Consider the following 16,971-nt stretch of genomic DNA (forward strand, 5'->3'; position numbering starts at 1 on the left):
CCTTGTCCCAGTGAACAGCCTCTGAGCAGCTTTTCCTTCACAGAAGAAAGGAGCAGGTATTAGCAATGCAGTTAGTCATTACAGTCACATCCTTGCAGTCTGTGGATTGAGGCAAGCTGAGAGCCCAGCTCAATCAATGACTTCACCTCTGTTTACTTCAGTGGACAGGAATTAAGGACTTAGTTAATTGTACTGGGAGTTGGATAGCTGCACACTCACAGAATGTGCTGAGAACGATTGAAGTTCCGCCTTCAGGCAGGAAAGATTTTTATTTGCCACATTTATTGCTACTGATTTCTGTTTCATCTCCAAATAAGACCTGGAGAGATTTAGTTCCCTGATTCTCAGGAAAACTAAACCAATTTCAGGATCACAGTGTTAGGATTAGTCTTTGGATTTATAGGACCTGAAGCCTTGAGCTTCTCTGTTCAAAATTCTACATATGTCTACAGTTTGGGGGCTTTTTTTGTGGCTGTCTCTTTATGTTTAACTGCTCTCCCCTCATAGTTTTGATTTTAGAAAGCACTAGTCCCTGTGGCCAGTAATCTTCTGCCCTATTGGAGTGTGTATGTTCCCATCAGCTTCTTAGGAAAATTAAACTTCATGAGCAGATTTCTCTAGCCAAGACAGCTCTGAAAGTCTAACAGTGTAGAGCACTGCCATCAGGAAAACAGGGTTTGGAACTGAAAAAGTTTTTGCTGGGCTGGAAACTTGGCACACTGCATGATAACTTAATGAATGCTGGTGGAAAACAGACCCTAAAACTCCTGGCAGCAGAAAGTAAGCCAGGACTGGAGGTTTAGTAAACAAGCTGCTCACACACAACCCTCAAAGGGTGGGACTGCTCTTGGTCACTGCAACTTCAAGTGCTGGCTGTTGAAGTGAAGGAGTGAAGGACTAAGGCAGAGAGGAGCTGCACCAGCAAGGTCTCCCAGATCTCTCCTTACTCCTGCCCTCCCTGAAACCACATGCCAGAGGCTTGCTGTCACACTAGCACTGTCCTCTAAGGTGGTGAGACCATGCTTCAGGCTATTTTATTATTGAGGTACAAAATAGCTTCAGGTATCAGAGTGGCTGTTATGTTTGCAAAGTCTATAATACACAGCCTCAAAGGGCCTCCTTGGCTGTCACTTAACTCTGCAGAGGTTGATTATTATAAGAACTGAAGGTTTTATCAGTTAAATTTCTTCCATGTCTAAGTTTGCAACTGCTCATACGTTGGAGTTGCCAAGACATCATCATGTGACCGCCTTTAGCTTAGGTTTCAAACATATTTGAGGTATATATAAATCAGACATCGTTCTGCCTGGCTGGCTGGCAGGGCCTAAACCAGCCAGCAGACTCAGATCAAATCTTAATTTCTGCTCTTCATTTAAAGTGAGACCAGATGACATAATACCCCTTTTACTTTTGTGGTTACAGCATTACAGCATTATCCTGTAGGTAATTTCCTTCTCTGCTTGAGTGCTTATCTCAGCAAGTGGATGATGAGGTGCTCATTCTGACAGAGAGCTGTGTCAAACTACTGCTGTCTGGGGTGTGTTTTAAAGCAGCAGGAAGAGGCTTGTGTTCAAATTAAACAGGGGATGTTCACTGGGGAGGTGGAGAGAGCCTGGACTCTTCATCTTTCCTATCCTGGCTGAACAGGCTCTAGATGACAAGAATTTCACTAGATGATGGTAAGGGTTTTTTGTATCCTGCTTTAGATTCCACTGCAGAGGGAAGGGCAAATTACCATGCTCTGAAATGCTCAGTAATTTTGAAAACTGGACATCCAAAACATGCAGATGCACATTACTCTGTACAGGAAAAGTATTAGAAGTCTGTGTCCCAGTCTGAGAGGGGTAATTACACTCCTCCTCCTGTGTTTTGTGAGAATGGGGCTGTTTAGGGACCTGCAATCGAGGACAGAAGCTTTCTGCTGGGTCCAGGGGTGCCAGATCTGGCTCACAGCAGCTGCTCATACCTACCTTCTCCAGGCTGTCAGCCCAAACACACTAATTTGCTTCAGGTACAACAAAAGAGAATAGCTCTAGCAGGGCAGACACCTGGCATCAGCTTGGTTGAATTTCCTTGGGGTGAGGTAGGGAGTTGCCCCACAGACTCAGTCAGTTACAGGTGGCCTGGGGCAGGAATCTCCAGCTGGGGAAAAGAGAAAACATCTGCTCTTGCCCTAATTTTAGGACGGAGTTCAAAGCTAAAAATACCTTAGGTAGGAAGTTCCTCCATTTATTTCAGAGCTCCATGCTGAAATCTGGTCTCCTTGAAACTATTGCCAAATACCCCTCAGTGTGGCAGGAGAAGCACTAGGGAATGCAGGGACAAATGCTCTGCAGTCTGTCACCTCTGCTATCCTGAATGCCTCCAGGCAGGTTGAGAAGGTCCCTGTCCCCAGCAGCCTCTGCTATTGCCAGACTCTGGCTTTCTCCTTCAAACTCTCCTCTCCTTCCTGTTTCTTCTTGAGTATTTTTTCTCGTCACCTCCTTTTTACCAGATCTGAGCTTTGGCTGATCCTGCATGGGGCTTTCTTCTGCAGATTTAGAAGCATCAGCAAATTCTGCCAGGGCCAGGGGGAGCCTGGGGAAGGGAGAATGAAAGAACTGGGATGGGTTGGTGTGTATCAGGTGTGCATCAGCCAGCCTTGATCTATTGTCACAATTGCTTCTGCAATTGCTCCTTAACCAGTTCAGCCACATGCACATCAGTTTTAACAGATTAAGTGCCAAAAGCCTTGGATCTTTTTGACCAAGTAAGTTAGAAATGAAGTACATTAGCACTTTATCTTGGTGGATCTGATGGGTCGAATGGAATCAGAAGACGGAGCTTGGGGTAAAATGAGCAATAGGCGTCTAAAAAACTATGCCCAGTCTTAACTTTGCCTAGAAGGGAATGTGCAGTGTCAGTTCTGTGTGCCAGCAAAGTCATTGCTGAGATGAGACTGAATCTCACTGAATCTCGCTAAGCAATTTCAGAAGAAGGCATCATCCTGGAGTAAATTCTAAGGGTGTATTTTTGGATTTGTAATTCCCAGGTTACAAGATTTCTTGATAAAAAACTTTGAGTATGTTTACCGGGTGGAGAGTCACCTGATACATATGTCTTTTTTAGAGATAAAGCAACTTTTCCAGATTCCTAGTAATTTCAGCTTTCATATATTTTTCTCTACTTTGTGCTGAGAAGGAAAAACTTTACTAATATGAATTGTAGAAAAGTCAGAGGGAGAGAAAAAAAAGAAAACTGTTCACAAAATTTTATTACGGATGCCAACAATAGGAAAGTGGAAGTGGAGTTTTTTATGTGGTCTTATAGAGTCACAAGTTGTGATTTTCCTAGATAGTAAAATTAGCATCTATATTACTAGGACAAAGCTCCAGATTATCTTTGTTAAGAAGACAAAGGGAAAGGTAAATAGGAGCTTTGAATATGGGTATGCTTATTTCCTTTCAGACTTGAGTCATCAAAAGAAAGGTAAATTTAATTTCATTTGGGAGGTTAGACCAATTACTGCGTGGCAGAAGGGAGTGCTAACATATGCTTCAGACTTTGGTTTCATTTGACTGGAAAGTGACTATACAATGATGTGAACAGAGTTTGAAGTCATTTAATATCTTTTGTATACTGAATAAGCAGAAGTTGACAAAAAGACAGCTTCCCTCTTCATATCAGCAGCAGAAATGAAAATGTATTTATCACATCAATGGGGTTAATTTCTTAAAAGATTTAAACAAGACCATTCTGGTAGGGCGCAGATAGCGTTAATTCCCAAATTAAAGAAATAATCTTACTGGTAAACCCGTCTCTTCAACTTGATGGTTTTTAAACATTAGTTGGATGAAGTTTGTTTAAATTGAGTGCAAATATATATACATCAAATATATTGTAGCTTAAAATATATATTACTTATGAATAGCACAGGGATGTTTAATTTGGGTTTCACCTTGTATCTGTGTAATAAACAATTGCAGTGCTTTGTATTTTCATCTATAACTTTATAGTTAATACTCCATTAAGGATAAAGCAGGCTACATATAATTTAAAGTTATCTTTTATTCTAATTGTTTACAATATTATTTTTGTAGAGGTAAATTTGTATTCCAATTATCATCATCATCATTATATCATAAGCCTCTGACATGCAATATTGCTAACCTGCTCTGTTATAATATCTTAGTTTGCCACAGTTCATTGGCACTATTATTGATATTGATGGGTTTATTTTTTCTAGACATTAAGTGAACAATTCATCAAGAGAACAACAAAGACTGGAATAGAAAGATAAAACATCCAGGTTAGTAACTCATTGAATGTCTCACACCTTAAAATGTTTCTGGAACACAAAAAAGCCATGAGCTGATGTGATACATGGCCATGCCAGCATGAGTAAGAGTGGGAGTGTCATGTGTATAAGGATTCAGGGGCTTGCGTGCACCTGAACCCAAACTCTCACCTTATTATATAATTTAGTAATAAAAGGTCTGCCTGCAGAGATCTGAGGAATATAAAAAGGGAAAAAAAGACCCGTTAATCAATAATAAATTGTTTACAAATTCATTTTTATGTAATGCATTTCTAAATACATTTACAGATTTTCAAACCAGCATGCAGAAATGAAGAAGTTTCTAAACTTCACCATCTAAAGATGCAGACAAATACTAGGAGACATTTACAGAACTAACTTGGGCCCAGACCTCCCAGCATTTTTACATGAGATGATGGTCTTGAAATTAGTTCAGGACCTTTTTAATAGTAGGAGCCTATCAAGATTGTGTGAAGTATCCAAGCTCATGATACGGTCAATGGAGAGTATTAGCCAGACCACAGAAATCTCTCTTTCCATTGGCTGTAAAATGCCCCATATGCATTTTTAGTATCCACTTACTGGAGCAAACTGATGGGAAAAGGGTTTAGCAGTGAAAATCCCATTATGTATGCTCACCCCATACTTTTCAATTACTAAATCCAAATGTAAGTGCACCTCTAAGTAAGTGCTGCCAGTTTTATAACTGAAAAGTTTGTAACTAAAAATGCTGTTCTTCTAATAAGACCACCAAGAATGAGAATGAAGTTGGAATTATTTCAAAAGCTTCTGTGCACAAGAAAACAACCACACTTTACCTTATTTTACATAACTGGCAATCAGATGAAACAATCCTGAAATGAAGGAATAAGATTTTGTTGATGTTTGAGATAAAAGGATGAATACCTGCCATGGTATTTTCATCCTGATTATTAATAATCTGCCTTGCTAGTACACTGGACTAGCCAGTAGCCAAGTAATTTCACAGAAGCATAAAATCCAACCCCTAATCTAATTTCTAGAATATATTTTATGTATTGCCACATTAGCAATGTAATTGCATGTCCTGTTTACTGCATGTCATGATTTCCTCAATGTGCTCTTTCTTTTCCAAATCCTCTGTGTTAAAGAACAGAAGCAATGCTTGAGATGGGTTTCATTCCTTTTCAGGTCATGCCAACATAGCAGTAGCCAGGCCAAGGATGGTAAACTGCAATTATTCTCTAATCAGGTTTTCCCCACTAGTAGGTTGTCACTTAGGAATTTGGCTGCTTTTACTGTTTTTTATCTTTTCAGAAGAAATTAGAGTTATTGAAAACATACATCTGCTCAAAGGATATTCCACCCTAGGATGAATGTGAATGTGTGTAACTGTCAGTAGATATTTTTTTTTCCCTGCAAGATACTTTAAATTTTGCCCAGCCATTTTAACAAAAGCAGAATGTCTTGTTTTGTTTTCTGTAGCATTATCAGGTCTATGCCAAAAAACCCCAAACAAAGCAATGAAACACCAAAAAAACCCCAAGAAACCCAAACCCAAGAAACCCCAACAACAGCTCTGAAGATATTTATTTCATTTACACCTAAAACCATTACTTTCACTAGCTATGTGCCTGATTTGAGACCCTTTAGCTTGGATCACTTCAGAAACCCTAATTCTCCCTGGAAAAAAAAAGAAAGAAAAAAAAAGATGGGCTGTTCCAGCTACTAAATGGATTGATTTGGGGGAAAAAAACCAAAACTCCTAAATAAATACATATGAGTTAAGGGGATAAAAAACAAAAGAGAATTTACTATTCTTATGAATTTGATTACAGGTTTCACATGGTTCACAAGGTCTGTATGATGTGGGGCAGTATTTCAAAAGAAGAATGTGACATCTTCTAGTCATGAGTATCACTTATATTTTTAGTTATGTGTCTGTTACTCAACTGCTTGCTACTTTAATCTCTGTTGTTATTTTCTTTTGTTTCTAACACTCTCACCCTGACTTTTTTGAGATGTTAAGAAGAATTGCTGTAACTAGAACTGGTCTGATTACACTCACATCTGTTTTCCCTTCTTTGCCTTCTCTGTGTATTTATAATTAGGGAGCTCATTGCAAAGCCTGTCCTTGCTTCTAAATGTCTTGGGCTAAATTCAGCTTTTGGAACTCTAGACCAGCACCTCACAGGGACAACACTGGTTAGGGCTGGACCACATATGCTTTTCCACAGTTTACTGTTCCCAATGCTCACCTTATCCTCTGTCAAAATGATCCATGTTGTCTAAAAGTCCATTTATAATCTGCTGAAAACAACCTAGCTCTTCCTGACTGGAGTAGGGTAAAAATTAGGGATGGGTTTGACAAATAGCCCATTTCTGCATTTGGATAAAAAAGATAGGTTATATGTATTTTCCATGTGACTATTGCTAGTTTTTTTATTATTTCCATCTGTGTCTAGGTACATTATTAAATAGGTTCTATTATGAACTTTTGTCTGGTAGGAGTCTTTCAGATAATATGGATCTTTTAGATCATTTAAAGTCATATGTACAATCTGCATGGGCTGCTTTCTAATAATTTGGAGAAACCATGAACATTTTCAGAAATTGCAATAAAGTTAATGTTTCTAATCATAGTTTGAAAAAAGAGAGTGAAGAGCCATCTTATTCTAGGTACGTTTTCTTAAATCTTAAGCAGTTAGACATCTGACATGGTAAATAATACACTCAATGCTGGATAATTCTCAATAAGCAATCAAAAGAATGTTTAGAGGATCATTTAATGTTATATTTTAAAAATACCCACTTGTTTTATTGAGATTGTAAGTTTGGTCAAAATCAGCGTTACATTGTTACTTCTGTAGTACATTGCTTGATATCACAGTTTTGTGTTTCAGTCAAAAGCTTAAATGACAAAAGATAAATACAAGGTCTAAGGAATGGATTAAAACATTATGTACAATATGAAGCTGTTCTTTGTCAGTTACTCCTGAAGCAAGATCCCTCAGGAGTCACAATTTGGTCTAAGGTGAGTAATTTCTTCCTATTTGCTTATCTGGGTCTGTATTCACATATGCACCATGAGCTAAGGCAAAATGTTATGGTACAATCCAGTAGAAGCAAGCTAAAGCCAAGAAAAATCAATAGACACAATAGTTAGGAATGAGGACAATTAGTCACTGGAACCAGTTCCCTAAGTGTTTTGTGAACATCTCTTCAACCTCTGTTTTAAAGTGAGCACTTGCTATATTTCTAAAATAAGTGTAATTGTTCAGCTAAATCATGTAGTTGGAACCATTTGCCCAAAGTCTAAAGAAGAGAAACAAAGACAAGTCCTATTAATCCTCTGGTCACAGTTTATCCACCAGTGGTATTAGACTGGATTCTGCGCTTGCTTCAGTTTCCCAGCTTGATTCAAACATCTACTATTTTTAAATACCACTTTCTGTACCTTTTTATTTTCCATAAAGTATTCTTTATTTTCTTTAATTTTAAAACATTTTGCCACTTCCAAGAGAAGACATGGGAAAAGTAATATTTTCTGCTGTATAAATGTTTCTGGAATTAGTAGTTATCATAGATACTGACAAATATGAGTACAGAAAGTACATTGATGATAAAGACTGAGTTATGAGTTCAATTTTGCTATGTACTGAGTGTTGCAAATATTACTCTGCAAGGCAGCTTTTTACCTCCCATTGGCACCTGGAAGCAAAAGAAATTTTTTGCACTTTGCTGCTTTTGATAGTAGAGGACATCTGTTGATTTTCACTTTAAAAAGCAAATATTGCTGAAATTAATGGCAAGATTTCCAAGACCAAAAGAGACATGGAACAAAGGCTGCCACAAAATTATTTATCTTTGAAAATATCTACTGAACCACTGAACACAATAATGAACAATGTATGAGTAGATGTTTCCATTCACATTGAATTCACATCTGCTTAGATATAAAAGTTACAGTCCTCAGGTCCATTGATTTTCCACAAAAAAAAATTTAATATAATAATATAAGAAAATAATATTGTCTTCATTTATGAAATGTGCAAACTTTTGCTGATGGATTGCACAATTCAACAGCAGAATTTTTTTTCCTTTAGAAAATACAAACCCAGAAACTATTTCAAACAATCAGACACAAACCATAATAACAGAACATTAAAGTCATACTGCTAAGGTTTCAAAAATCAAGACATAGATTGTCAAATATGTCTATTAATTTTGGTCCCCGGTGAATATGTATTTATTAAATTGTTTTAAATGTTCTTACAGTGTACCGTACTGTGTGTACAAATTTGTGTTTTCTAGAAGTAATTTAAAATGAGTAAAATAAAGCATTGAAAATTTGCTTCCTGAGTAATGCCGCACTAATTTTAAAACTTAACTGGGTATCTTAACTATGCCATTAGAGTTAAACATGTAGTTAGGCAGTATGGATATTCAATTTTGTGTTTTCACGTGCAATCATGAACTGAATAGTCTTAGGAAATTGTGACCGGGATTGGCAGCTGAGCAGTTTGAAAGTTCTCCATCATACATTGTGTTTTTTCGTAAATATGCCCTGGAACAGAAAGTGTGTTAATGTGCTAATGCCTCACCACAGCTCGTGCACTGTGCAAACAGTGGTGTGCAATGGGCAGCTTGGGGACACACTATGGTTTCTTCTCTTACAATATAGCAACTATTCACAATGCAGTGTTGAAATTTGCATTGCTTAGGGTTAATTGTCTTGTCCTGAACATATCCAGACAGCACTCAAGTTATCATGCACATTTCTATACAGTAATCTTGTAATCATTCACATTACCTGTCTACCTTGTCTTTGCATGCAAGCCCCTCTTAAAAATAGGTTCAGTCAGTGGCAATATAAATATCAAAGCGTTTATCAGCATTTGCTCTAGCTCTGAAAATATAATAAGTGGAGATATCTTTAGACCTACCTGAGAACCAAAGTATTGTCCTGCTTAACTAGTTCACATAAAATTAGAGAAGGCTGGTGTCTGTCTGACACTGGCTGAAGCACCAGGGTAAGAGAGTGCAGTACCTTCAAAAGAGCAGATGAAGGCTGACCTGTGGTTGTGGCACCAGGAGGCACATGGATGACTGTCACCAAGGAATGACCTGGGCTCTGAATGAACTGTATCCCACCGGAATACACAGGGCACAAAAGTGCTGCCTGCTTTCTTCTGCAACATTTGATGCCCATTACTGTTCAGTGTGAAAGAAGAGGTTTCTTAATCTATGCATAAGGCATTAGCCTAAACGATTATCAGCATATATAGTTAATGCATCACTTAACCTTTGACCATGAAAAGAAGTGGTATCAGCACCTGTGGTTCATTGACCAGACTGAGAAGAACTGTACTTATCTCTCCAGAGGCCATATTACATTTTTTCCTAGATTGCAGAAAAAGCAATTTTCCTGAAAGTAATTTAGTACCATGCAGTTATTCCTCCTCACTGCTCACTCTTTATCTGTTTTGCTGTTAATTAGAAGATCACATTTTTTAGAAGATATCACTTCCAGTTACAGTTATGAACTTCACCCAGGAGGTGCCATTTCCCATGTTGGTCTCAAACCAAGCATGGATAGATAAGCTAATGTCATTTGCTATGCTCATAAGAGCAGAAAAAAAATTAATTTCTATCGGTATAGTAAGCTCCTTTTTTAAGTGCCACAACCTTCAATTTGGGGATCCCAAATTAAATACTTTAGGATATATGTCAAAAGAGGAGAGTGAGTATTTGCAACAGAAAAGTTGTCATTCAGTATGGCAGCACAGCACAGGACTCTGTCTGACACTGAATTGTTCTTTTTAAGACAGACCTCACACACTGTAAGCAACCAGACTGAATGTTGAGTCTTTCCACAGTCTCTCATGAATTTATAATTGGTAAGTAATGATGGATTGTTACCTGAAGATAATGAAGTTATTTTCCACAGGATTATAGTGTGAACAGACATCTGGTAATGTGCATAAGTGAAAGAGAGTTATAAAAATTAGAACGTTAGGTTATAGGACTCTTTGAGGTAAATAAATTCCTAACAAAACATAAATAGGTTTTTTTGAATTAAATTTTGAACAAATAACAAAAATCTGTTGGAAACAAGAATTTTGGGACATGGTTCTTGTTTAAATTTTGTGTAATCAATGCAAATTGTCTTTAAAGGAAATTAATATTCTACTTGCATCCATTTTACAGCAGGTTTATAGCGCCAGACTGGTATAAAGGGGCCTTTGGAAATACTTGAAGAAATTTTCAAAGATCTTGAGAGAAAATACAGTATATTCACATTGACTTCATAAGATAGGAAGCCAAACTTAATAGGTATTATCTTTAATAATTTCTTCCTCGAGGCAAAATATAGGAAGTACAACAGAAACAAATATCAAATCAAGATAGATTTGGAACCAAAATGTCACTCAAGCAGTTAGTCAAGAAAGTTGTTGTAAACCTCTGTATGGCATGTTTGTGGGCTTTTTTTTGTTTGAAATGTTTATCTGAAAAGAACAGGCAGCTAAATGTAGAAGGTATGTGTCATATGTCTGGGGTGATGGGGTGATAGTATGTTCTTATGATCACAGCACATGTGCCTGAAGGCATTTTATCTTAGTGTATGATTTCATTCTTTTATTTCTTCTGGATTGAGGCATATAATTTCTTTTAGAAGGGTTTCACTGGAAAATGAAAATGTGTTAAAACACATTTCCCTTTCTCCTCCAATGAAAATGAGAATAAAAAAAATTTTCCTTCTGAAAAAACCATGTAACTCTTGAATCAGTCTAATATGGTTCATATGGTAAATTAAACAAAAAAAAATTGAATGCTTTTTGAAACTTGTTGGATTTTTACAAAGAAAATGGAAAGACATCTTTAAAAAGCAACTTTTTTATTTTACTTTAGATGTCATTGCTGCAAAGTTCAAGTGCATTAAAATGACAGCCCCCACGCCCCATTAGAATGAGTCTGTTGTTTCTTCCCTGAAGAATCTGTAAACCATCAAACACTTATTATAGCAGAATACCACAAATTCAGAATTAGGAAGTACAGTATGGGAGATAACATACTTTGAGCTGCAAGATGAAACTAAGATCCTTTCCACAGATGAAAATTTTAAAAATGCTTATCTTTTTTGAGGTATCTGTAAGGCAAAAGAAAAGATCCAATTTTGGTTACTATGTTGCACTTAGCTAACACACACTATAGGGTTTTTAAAAGTATTATCTATCTTTTTCTTGTTGGTATGTGTTATTTTAAAAAATTATTTAGTATTTGTATGGACTTTTATGCCCACCTGAGGTGACAGCATTTTATCAAAATTTGAAGTGTTTATTACGTAAGCTATGAGTTGGTTATTTTACAGTCTTTGAAGACAAAATGTGTACTGTGATCAAAATACAGCTTACACATAAACTGTAGTATGAAAATAAAATAATACTTATTGTGGTTAAAAGAAATGTAGAACATAGGATACTGTAACAATTTGCATAGATTACTAGTAGGTCTTCTAGCACCTACATTTTTGAAGTATTTGCATGTTTTAAACACTTCCTCCTATTCCCATAACCTCTCATCATTTTGTTGCTGTTACTGTGCAATGCTGGAAAAAACCCAACCCCAAACAACCGGCTTCTGAATTATGGAACTTAATTTTCAACTACAATCATGTCAGGTCATGTCAGATGGTGTAAGATAGCTCTTTTTCTGTTTCATGTTAGGTGCTAGGCTATATCTCGATCTATATATATCTATATATGTGTAAAGCATGCATTTATATTCTCCACAGTTTAGTGGATTTGTAATAATCTTGAAGTACCCAGGAAAATATGTAGATAGCCTGTGAATGCACAGTGTCAAATAATTAGAGAAGTCCAGTGAAATTGAAAAAAATAAGAAATGATTCCACCAAAGCTAAGTATTCCAGTTCTAGCCTGGTTTAAAATAAAACAGAAGTTTCTTTGAAGAATTCAGAAAAGAGTGAAATGAGGTATCTGAACATGAGATTAAAATTAATGCCTGATCTTGTATACCCACACACAGCTAACATGACCTAACATGTTAGAAAATAATTAATGTGGTTTGGTAAGTAATTTTGCAAGAGCACAGATCTGGATTTTCAGATGCTCACTTTGTGCTTTACTTGGCTCAAACAACTCTACTTTAAAGTCTTGTGCCATGATGGAATGATAATTGGGTGTTGATGAAAAACATCAATCATCATTGTATTGTGATTTGAATTATATTCGTTCTAAAGTTGAGCGGTAAGATGTGAAATAAACCGTATGGGTTTGGTGATTGCACTTTAAAAGCTCCTTCATTTCCAGTCCAACTGTGAATCATTCTTTAAATCAATAGAGCTTACTGAAACTCTAGGATTACCTGAAAGAGTTTTGAAGAGTTTGTCAGTAAGAAAAAAAATATCATGACTATTTTCTATTACGTGTATCTTTGTGTTCCATATCCTCCCTAATACTTCTGAACCCTTAACGTGGACATTTTTCCACCATTCCTGCTGGGACAAGCCAGACTGATTTTGAAGTTTTGTTTAGCAAGTCATTCAGTGAAGTGTTTTCTAATCAGTAATTTAAATGATTCGTGTGCAAAGAAATTAAAATAAAGATAAAAACTACACAAAGTATCATTGATCTTAGGGTTTTTTAACGCTAGATACTTTAGATCATTGGAAGGAATTAATATTTGCCCATGGTTGAAAACAAGTATATCATTACATAAAAGAGATTAGGTAAAGCCAAAATTGCTTTATATGTGGAGCTGTTTTGATTATTCCATAATAATGAGCCTTTAACTACACAAGTGGTTTGTTGATCACAAGGACAGAGCTGAGGCTTGTCAAAGTTATTCTGATGACTCAAAGTCCAGAGTAAACACGAGACTTACAAACAATGGCCACAAATAATGTAATCAATATTCCTTGCAGGTCTCATGACCATGTATATCTTCAGAAAGGAATACAGATGATGCCATAGCATATTTAATCCTTGAAGTTGCATTTCAGCTGACTGACCCTTCTGCTTTTTCCATCCTCTAATGCTAAGACCACAAGGAAAACACTAAAAAAATCATAAAAAATTTGTTTTCTCTGCTTAATATTTGTAGGCATCAGAGAAAGAAACTAATATGAAGGCTTTTTTTCACTCTAGTGCACAGAACCAGAACAGAGGCATTTTCTGTTACTGTTTTTTCACATCCAGCATTTCAAAGCTTCTGAGGCTCTTAGTGCTAAATAGCAAGTGATCAGAGTTTCTGACATTAAGGTGGGATTTCATAGTTCAATAAGGTCATAAATCTAGATCTATGTATCTATATATATATATGATGATTTCAAATAAATATTTGTGTGTGTCAGAAGGCACACGAAGATTCAGAGCTGAAGGAATTTGTTTCATGGAGGCGTTAAGTATGAAGAGGAGGGATTATCACCTTAGGCTTTTGTTCTTTGGTGTTTCTATACCATAGAAACTAGGCTGATGTGTGAGAATGAGTCAGAAAGTTTATGACTAGAGAGCTTAGTTGATCAGGACCAAATGCAAGAGAGCTCAATGATGTAGCAAATGAGCTGGAGAAGTGTGTTGCAACTGTTAGAACACAAATACATTTGAAGATGTTGAGGGAGGAGTGAACAGTAGGAGTTCTACTAGGGGAATCTTCCACTTTTTACTCTTTGCTGCAAAATATGTGAAGAAGGGGATATTCACTTTCCCCTTTTCTTCCTATTGTCATCCATCTTCCCTTGTTCTCCCACTTCTCTTTAACTTCCTCCTCTTTGATTACAGTGTTCTTGTTTTTCCACTCCGAAAGTATGATCAACATGCCTGGGAATGCGTGGTGCAGACTGTTGGCTGCAGACCTTCACTTATTTTGGCTACAGAAACTACTGTTAATTGTTACATTCCTCTGTGCTTCTTTCCTCATAAACACAAACTGCTTTTAAAATTATGAAATTCATTAATGATGCCACAAGATTTCTGCCTGATTTTGCTTTATTAGGGGTTTAGACTAATTTCAGCTTAGGCCAGAAGCTGGAGTTATATATCAGGGTCATCTAAGTCAGAGTTTTTAGCTTTCAGCTTTTAGAAAGCAAGAATCACCTGCTTCGGAGGGAAAAAAACACACCACAAACAAACAAACAAACAAACAAGAACCCTGAAAAAAACCCCAGCAACAAACCATCAAAAGAAGCCCCACATCCCCCCTTTGTACAATGTTGTGAAGTTTGCTTTCCTGGACAAATAAATAAAAATGATGCTCAGCTTCTGGTTTGTATGTTACTTCAGTTTTCTCCATCAGTCTCTGTCCTTTGCTGCATGCATGAGGCTGTGCACAGTTTCATGTTCTCAGTCCTGTAGAAATTAATCAAATGTTGAATGTACTGCAAAGTTTTGAATATTGCCAACAGGAAGTGCCTAAGATCCTCAGGATGATTTTGGCTAACAGGCACTTCTCAGCTGCTTCAGACTAGCCCTTCAGAAGAGCTCATTTCTTCCATAACTTTAACTAAAAGTTACAAGATTTTTGAACAGCGATGAGAAGCAACAGCCTCTGATTGACCAGACTTTCAAAGATACCAGCTGAGAGCTAAACTTTTCATATAATAGCCATTTAAGCTGAATCTAAGCAGAGGCTGAGCTTAACTTAAGACTCTGAAGTATATGAGTGTCTGCCTCTAAGTTTCTAAGTAAGAGTATATCTAAGTAATAGTATATGACTCTAAGTTTCTTAAATATGTTGATCTCCAAGTTTTCTCTGGCTAGATAAGGAAATCTTTTCATTAGCATTAAGTCCTGACTTTGAATACTAGGCTTTCTTCCATGTATTGGCATGAAATTGATTTTTTAACTTGAAAATAATTTATTAGCTATTCTCTAGAGGCATAAGTGTATAGTTTCTATGCCTAGACATGCTAAGCCCTGGCAATTCTGGTTTTATTTATCTGGACTGGGTTTTACTGTATTCCTTTAGGTCATATTATCCTTTTTTGTATTGCATGTAGTTTGTTTTTTCAAGTGATTTATTAAACTGGGCTAGCAGAGGCATGCTGTTATTTCCTTCATATGAAAGAAGAATGTAGGGAGACCCAACCAAACTCACCTACTGTGGTTTGTTGCAGTGACATTACAGATCAAGGTAATGACCTCTAGAAGAGATGGTTCAGTTTTAACCAGTAATCATTATGCCATTATTTTACATACTTTCAATGCTATAAATAGTAAGAGATTAGTCACCTTATATTATTCCAAAGCATAATTTAAAAAGTATTTGAGGATAGAAATTCAGTCCAAAAATTAGTTCTAAAAATACCATTAAGGTTTTGAATGAGTTGTGCTGTTTCTGCAGTCTGAGCAAATGACATCTCTGAATTTTTCAAAATATAATAAACCAAATAAAGATATCCACAAATTTTGCCCATATGCTCTTAGGCAATCTTCATTTTCTCAAAAAAAAAAAAAAAAAAACCAACTCATAGTGAAAAGCTGAGGCTGAAAAAGCAAGAGAATGGGGGCAAGAGAAAGAAGACTTTATTTAAGAAACATTTGTTTCTGTGTATTCAAGCCTGCATTAAGTGCTTGGCCTCTCTACCTATCTGTAAAAACAGTCAAAATGCCCCAAGGTATTGAACCAAATGTGTCAGCAAATATTAGGAGTAAGGTGTTTAGTGCTCTGGGTGTGTGGATGCTTGAGATTTTGCCAGGCACGAATGAACACTTTCATCAGCACATGGCTCAGAATGTGATAAAATATGCTGAAAAGCAACAATGGTGGAAACAACAAAATAAATAGACTCTCAGCTTCAGTCTGATGTAATTCTTATTAGCAGCAAACTGATCTCAATGTACATTTTTTTTCACCCTGAATTGTTCAGTCTGCATAAGTGTTAGGCATGTATCTTATAGCTGAGTTTTGGGAATTTAATCAGAGGGTGGCCATAAGCAATTTTGGTATTTCCCTTTTAATATGCAAAGAAAACTTTCCAGCCAGCTGCACTCCTGCTCACAGTTCTGCATTGTCTCCAGCTTCTAAAGTAATCTTTACTACCCCTGACTCTTGGGAGTTTATTGCTCTTGCTCTCCATACACATAATATTTGCAAGGTTTCTGAGAACATCTTTCTCAGCTTCCCCTCAGCTGTAGAGATCAGCTGCCTCCAATACACTGGAAATGCCTGGGGATACTTTGAGCACCATGGAAGGTGTGAGGGAAGTTTGTGAGCAAGTGTCCAGAAAAATGTTAATGCTAATATATGAATGAAGTTTCAGAGAAACTAAGTGTAAATCACTGTCATTGTAAAGAGATTTTTACCCTTCTGAGATAAAAATCACTGTATGTTTCTCTTTATCTTTTAGTCTTTCCTTAGCATCTCCTATTAACTGACATCATAAAAAGGATACAAAAAATTCACCTGTCCGGATATAATATAAGTTTTCCCAAATATCAGGGTAAAGGCTGTAGAACAGAGAATGAAAATGAATATAACACCTAAATAAAAGGTAGGATGAAAGAGAGGATCATGGAGAAGCAACATCCATCAGACCATTTTATTAGACTATGGGAGGCTAACTGAACTTTTTAGGCTGCATCATTGCAGGTTAGATGGAGTTAGGATACATTCTGCTGAAAAGATGGTTACGTAAACTTTGCACAGATTGTTTTGTGAAACAATCTTTGTAG

This window comes from Melozone crissalis, unplaced genomic scaffold (genome assembly GCF_028551555.1).
Source record: "Melozone crissalis strain CALT ecotype California unplaced genomic scaffold, PUWL_Pcris_2 ptg000004l_1, whole genome shotgun sequence".
In the NCBI taxonomy this organism is placed as follows: Eukaryota; Metazoa; Chordata; class Aves; order Passeriformes; family Passerellidae; genus Melozone; species Melozone crissalis.